This window comes from Triticum dicoccoides, chromosome 2B, assembly GCF_002162155.2.
Source record: "Triticum dicoccoides isolate Atlit2015 ecotype Zavitan chromosome 2B, WEW_v2.0, whole genome shotgun sequence".
Taxonomy (NCBI): Eukaryota; Viridiplantae; Streptophyta; class Magnoliopsida; order Poales; family Poaceae; genus Triticum; species Triticum dicoccoides.
This window is the reverse complement of record NC_041383.1, coordinates 277,191,011-277,198,197: the sequence shown is the minus strand read 5'-3', so window position 1 is coordinate 277,198,197 and position 7,187 is coordinate 277,191,011. Positions and strand designations below refer to the sequence as shown.

The window sequence follows — 7,187 nt, the reverse complement described above, 5'->3', positions numbered from 1 at the left end:
TGATGATCACCGCCCACAACTCTTTGTGTTCTACTCGTGCATATCATCTACGCATAGACCTGGCTCGGATGCCACTGTTGGGAAACGTAGGATGCAATTTCAAAAAAATTCCGACACTCGTGCAAGATGCATAGCAATGATAGGGGGAGAGTGTGTCCACATACCCTCGTAGACCGAAAGCGCAAGCGTTAACTTAACGCGGTTGATGTAGTCGAACGTCTTCTTGAAACAACCGATCAAGTACCAAACGTACGACACCTCCGAGTTCTGCACACGCTCAGCTCGATGACGTCCCTCGAACTCTTGATCCAGTAGAGGTATGAAGGAGATGAGTTCCGTCAGCACGACGGCGTGGTGACGGTGATGGTGATGTGATCCGTGCAGGGCTTCGCCTAAGCACTTCAACAAAATGACTGAAGGAGTAAACGGTGGAGGGGGCACCGCACACGACTAAGACAATTGACATGCTTTGGGGTACCCCCTGCCCCCGTATATGAAGGAGGAGGGGGAGGAGGCCGGCCAGGGTGCGCCAAGTGAGGGGAGTCCCACTAGGACTCCTAGTCCTAGTCCGCTCCCCCTTCCTTCCAACGGAGGGGAAAAGGGGAAAGAGGGGGAGAGGAAGAGGGAAAGGGGGCCCGCGCCCCCTCCCCTAGCCCAATTCGGTCTCTCCGTGGGGGGGGGGCGCTACCTCCTCGTGGCCTACCTCTCCTCTCCCCTATCGCCCAATAAGGCCCATTACTTCCCCGGGGGGTGGGGGTCTGGTAACCCCTCGGTACTCTGAAAAATACCCGAATTACTCTGGAACCATTCCGGTGTCCGAATATAACCTTCCAATATATCAATCTTTACCTCTCAACCATTTCGAGACTCCTCGTCATGTCCGTGATCTCATCCAGGACTCCGAACAACCTTCAATCACCAAAATACATAACTCATATAATACATATCGTCATCGAACGTTAAGCGTGCGGACCTTGCGGATTCGAGAACTATGTGGACATGACCGAGACACCTCTTCGGTTAATAACCAATAGCGGAACCTAGATGCTCATATTGGTTCCCACATATTCTACGAAGATCTTTATCGGTCGAACCGCAATGTCAACATACGTTATTCCCTTTGTCATCGGTATGTTACTTGCCCGAGATTCGATCGTCGGTATCTTCATACCTAGTTCAATCTCGTTACCGGTAAGTCTCTTTACTCGTTCCGTAATGCATCATCCCGCAAATAACTCATTAGTCACATTGCTTGCAAGGCTTCATATGATGTGCATTACCGAGAGGGCCTAGAGATACCTCTCCGATACTCGGAGTGACAAATCCTAATCTCGATCTATGCCAACCTAACAAGCACCTTCGGAGATACCTGTAGAGCATCTTTATAATCACCCAGTTACATTGTGATGTTTGATAGCACACAAGGCATCCTCCGGTGTCCGGGAGTTGCATAATCCCATAGTCGGAGGAATATATATTTGACACGAAGAAAGCAGTAGCAATAAAACTGAACAATCATTATGCTAAGCTAACGGATGGGTCTTGTCCATCACATCATTCCACTAATGATGTGATCCCATTCAACTGAACCATCTTTGATCAACGAGCTAGTCTAGTAGAGGCATACTAGGGACATGGTGTTTTGTCTATGTATTCACACATGTATCAAGTTTTCGGTTAATAAAATTCTAGTATGAATTATAAACATTTATCATGAATAAGGAAATATAAAATAACAACTTTATTAGTGCCTCTAGGGCATATTTCCTTCAGTGAACGGTCCTCGGCCGTCTTGGCTTTGGGTTTTGTCGGGATCGTAGCCAGCCGCGGCGGCACCGCCAGCGGAGCTAGCGGCCGCCGCACCACCCTCGAAGATGATGCTCGCCATGAAATGATTGGTCGTCTCGTCATCGCCGGCCGCTAGCATTCTGTCGAACAGGTTGCGGGCTCCGGGGAGCACGTCGGCTGGCATCTCACATGCGCGTTTCCTCGCCCCTCAGGATGATGAGGCTCCGGCCACCGGCGTGGCGTTGAGGTCGATGGGTATGGGCGTGGGCGTAGAAGGCGCCACCACGCTCACCTCCAGCAAGCATTCCTCGGAGAGTCGGGAGGCTTGCTCGTAGACATGGAAGCCGAGAATCGGGTTCGTCGCCGACGTGCAGGGCGACTCTGGCAGCACCATTCAAGGGAACGCGGACGAGCCAGTGCTAGTCACGGCCACGGCGGCGTTGACGAGCCCGTGCTGGCCAGGGCTTAACCCTAGGTAGATCGGGGCCTCCCTTGTTGCCGCCACGACGCGGGCGTTGGTTTCCTCCTGCTGCGTGGCGGTGGCCGCTGCTTCATCCCTTGCATCTGCCGCGTGCCTCTGGCCCTTCCTCTTAGCCGACTTCGCGGCTTGATCCTCGGGCGTCGGCTGCTGCTTCTTCTTGGGCGCCGTGGCGGTCTTGCAGGGGGCGCGGGGCTTGTCTTTGCCGGAGGGGGCGGAGGTGATGCCGGACAAGGCGAGGGAGGTGAGGCCGGCGGTGGCATTGAGGGCGTCGTCCATGGCGGTCGGCCGGGAGCGCGTGCGGGCGTGAGAGTTTTTGGGAAAGTGGAGGGAAATGGTGAACTCTTTGCCACCGACTGGCGGGCCAGGGGGAGTAGTTGGCGCGCGGTGTGCGCGGCCATCTTGTGTCCCCTCCAACGCAAAATGAGGCTCAAAATTGGGCCACGAATGGGTCGGCAGGCAAATGAAAAGCGGACGCGCGTCTGTTTGGGTCGGCGCGTTGGGCCGACTTTTCCGTTCGCCGCGATCCTAACGGACGCGCTCGGACGAAATGGGTTAGCGCGTTGGGGTTGCTCTAACCCTTATGAAGGCATGCACACATGTATATTCCTATGAGCATCTCTAAGAGATTTGGCCGACATATCATCTCGAGAGACGAGGTCGCGGCAGACGCCTTCGTAGTCGACGATAACGTCTTCTCCCATTAAACGCACCTCATTGGAAGGCCTGAAATAACTCCAGAAAATGCGAGTGCCAATGTCAAATATAGGACTTGAACTCTGGCGTGTTGGATATACCACTGTTCCGCTAACCATCCAACCATAGATTGGTCTGCGGCCACGTAACAGTCAACTTGTCATGTCTCAACGGTGGCATGCTCGTTTCTTTCGGGTTATGAGCGCATTGTCGTGTTTTCCCCAATATTGATAAAAAATACTTCGTATAGGAATTTTTCATCAAACTGGTCATGCACTGTTAATTCTTTAATTCCACGGTGCATATTTCTATTTGATCCATCAATTAACCATTTGGGATGAGTAAATCTCACCTCCCAGACCCACCAACCCCATCCCGTCTCCCGACGCATGGGTGAGCCCATCCCCGAGCTCACCGTGCTCGCGCACCATGGTGGCTACCTCTGCCACCTCCTTGCTCCGCACCACCAGCTCTACCACAGCTACAGTTGCTCTGGTGTCGTTGTTGTGTCCCGCCCGTGTCTACTCCACGTCTCCACCAAACATTGCTTCCATCACCGGACGGGTAATCCCCATCGTCGCCTTGGTTCCCCACCGCCCCTTCCCTGTCATGATCCCTCCTCCAACGATGGTGTGTCATTTTTGGATGGCAAAGAAGTTGCACGCGCATCACAGGCCTTACACCCTGGTATGTACTCACCCGGACTAGGGTTTGATTCATCGCATCTTTCATTCATTTTTAATGAATTGTTTTGCTTTGCGTTACTTCAGATTCGATGTTTGCTTCGATGAAAAATTGTTAAGAGTGTCTATGTTATATCTGATGCGTAATGGATCACTATGTCATCTACGAATTTTGGTTAATTTCTTTTGCAAATAACAATAATTTGATTCCCAATTCCCAATATTTTGCGGTAATATTAGTGTTCGACTTGATTTCAAAATTTGCCTACTTCCATCAAGGTTTAGATCTGTTTCCACTGTTATACCTATGCTTTTGTACTATATTTTTTTGCTTCCAAATGCCAAAAGAAAAGTACGGATCAATCTATATGTTAGTGAGTCAAAACATCCATCCCTTGCCGGCCAACAATTTTTAGTTTTGGTTCAGTATCTATTGTTGTATTCTTTAGTAACCATGTTTATATCATATCTTCTATGTATCTTGTAAATAGCATTTTTCTCATCCAACCAGCAAATTGAACTTAAAAAATAACTGCGTTTGCTTCCAAGGTTTCTGCGTAAAGAAATTTTAATCGTTGTTTGAACATGCTTACATTCCTTATGTTTTTAGTTGACCCGGGGATAATGAATCAATCTGAAGTTGAGTGTATGTTGAAGAGTTGTTATGCGGCGGGCCGCTTGAATGATGTTGTCTTAGGCCTCAAACCTGCTTGGAAAACTCTCGTTGAAGAACGAGGTTGGGAAAATCTTTTGAATGAAGGCTCCATCTCGACTCCCAATGGTTTGGTTGAATGATTAATAGACATGATTGGTACAGAGCTGTGCGAATTCATAAATCCCTTGCTAGAGCACGAATGCTCTCTTGCCATTCTCAACTAACTTAGGTTACAATTTTCTTGCAAGTGGTTGCCATAGTAGGTTGCGTCGTGTGATGGATCTTCTCTGTAGCGACAGTAGCTCACGCGGCCAACAAAACTGCATCACGTGTCCTCCAATTTTTCTAATTTCTTGCCAATTTCACAACTCAAGTTTGTAAATTGCAAGGAATTGATACTCTAATTTTGAAGTATAATTTTATAAACAGCAGGTTAAATTTTATTCTTGTCAATCTGTGTTGAGATGATGTGTTTGGCCTATCGTGTAATTTTGAATAAGGTGAGAAAACCACCAATTAGTTTGGGTAGAATTGCTTTGGCAAGAAGCATCGCTAATTTTCAATTTAACTTCTATGCATCCTATATATATGAGTTATGTTCATACAACATTATTTTTATGATTCAAAGTACTTTATTTCCTAAGCTTACTGCTCGTGTTTCTTCCATGTAGATAGTTACAACAACAATACCATGCTTCTATTTGTATATTTTTGTTTTAAATTGTCAACTGCATATGCGATCTACATAAAACCTTGCGAGGGAAGGTTGTGAAGAATTTTGCCTGGTTTAGAACCCCACTTTAATAATGCTAGATTGTGTTACAATCTAGTGTTCTTATGCTTCGATAACATATACTATGTGCTCCACTGTTGTGTTGATAGAGCTTCAACTAATCTCCTTAGCAAAATTTATGCTTCCATGTTTTTTTACCATGATCCCACCAAATTAATTTCTAGCTGCTACTATTATGCCATCTTGCTTCCTTGCTATAATCCTATTGTGTACAATACTAATATCCTACACTTTTTAGCAACCCTATGTGGAGTACTTGCGGAGAAAAAAATAGTATATGGCAAAGGAAGAATTATTGACATATCAACCTTTCCATGTTTCCTGTATATGGAGCTTCTGCAAATATGACTACCTGGTGGGTGAAAGTATTTGTTTTTGTTCCATTTAAAAATACAATGCATCAGGTGACACTACGAATATACCCAATGCACTTTTTTTGCTTTTTGCCGTGATGCTTCTACATTGTAATCCTTTAGTTTTGTTCGACTAGGAAATTGCATGCATTCATCAACAGAAAATTAGTTCAATATATTTGTCAGCGATTCAAAAGATGCATCATCATGTTGGTAGCAAGCTTAGTTTTTTTTGCATTATCAATTGTCTATGCTTCATACCAAGATGGGCAATGTTGACTTCATATAGTTTGTTTAGCTTGTTCATTAATTTTCAAGCATAGCTTAAAGCCTAAAATCACTAGCAAGCATGCTTCATTCTTCTCGCATTTTTGTTTCCAACTATCGTGCTTCCATTACTTCTTACATATAGTTTTGTTGTATAAACATTTTGCTGCACACAGTGATATACATTTTTCATTGCAAGCATGTGCTTCCTTGTTTCTTACTATTTTTTCTACACATAAACATTTTGTTGCACTTAAGTTCAGCAATGATTCTTGTTTCTAGAAAACGCTAACAAGGCTACTTTGATTTTATGGGTGACGTGAACAGTCGGAACCACCATAAGTCGACGAATATTGCGTTAGCCATAAGGAGCTTGCGTTGCTGCAATGATTATCCATGATCACCTCATTTAGTAGGTGTTACGACATTCGCTGAGCGGAAGTGGAAATAGTGGTGTTGTCATTGTCGGAGATGATTCCGGCGAATTTCTCGGTACTATATCCCGATGTGGTAATTACGCCAGAGGGGAAACAAGGAGGCGAGTTTACCCAGGTTCGTAGCCTCTCGGTGGAGATAAAACCCTACTCCTGCTCGGTGTATATTGTGATTGGGGTAAACGGAGTACATGTATAAACCAAGAGATTGTAAAGTATATATCTACTAGCTTTGGCCCTGGCTTATATAACAAACCGAATGATGGTGTCCCAGATAGAGGGGTGCCAACCACGTCGGTTCCCATACATGGGCTGGGTCGAGGACCCCCAAACAACCAACTAGTGGGCCATGTTCGTCAGGCCCCATGAAGCAATCAAGATGGATCCCTCCAAAGACTTGGCGCATACTACAAGGCACCAATGCAATCTTCGACGTGTTTATCTCGAGATGTAAGTGTAAGCCTAGGTACCACGGTGTCTACATAAGCCGAGGGGTCTAGACCGTAGAGGCGAAATCATTCATACACGATCGCGTGGTGGATCAACATGTACTCTGTACCCTGTCAACAATTGATACATCTTCAATGTATCTATAATTTTTTATTGTTTCATGTTATTATATTATCAGTCTTGGATACTTTATATGACTTATTGTGCTATTTTATATCATTTTTTGGGACTAACCTATTAACCCAGTGCCCAGTGTCAGTTGCTATTTTCTGCTTGTTTTTTGTTTCCTAGAAAAACTGTACCAAATAGAGTCCAAACGCTACAAAACTTTTTGATGATTTTTTGGACAAGAGAGACCCTAGAAGATTTGGGAGGAGACCAAACGACGACCGAGGAGACAACAAGGCAACAAGGCGCACCTTGGGGGTGTCACCCTGTTATCTTATGGGCCCCATGAGGCTCCGTCTAACCTAATTCCACCTCTATAAATTCTCAAAATATTGGAAAGCAATAGAGAGCCACATAAACCCCTTTTCCGCTGCCACAAGTTTTTGTTCTTTCGCGGCCCCATATGGCGGCCTTTTTCGGGT

The 7,187-nt window shown here is 45.8% G+C and overlaps 1 long non-coding RNA gene across 1 annotated transcript; it reads left to right on the top strand.

Annotated features, from left to right (window-relative positions):
- Positions 1-3,309: 3,309 nt before the first annotated feature.
- On the top strand, positions 3,310-6,703 carry LOC119367672. The gene is made up of 3 exons (XR_005176376.1): positions 3,310-3,649; positions 5,332-5,448; positions 6,041-6,703. It is a non-coding gene; the product is annotated as an uncharacterized LOC119367672 (long non-coding RNA).
- The last annotated feature ends 484 nt before the right edge of the window (positions 6,704-7,187 follow it).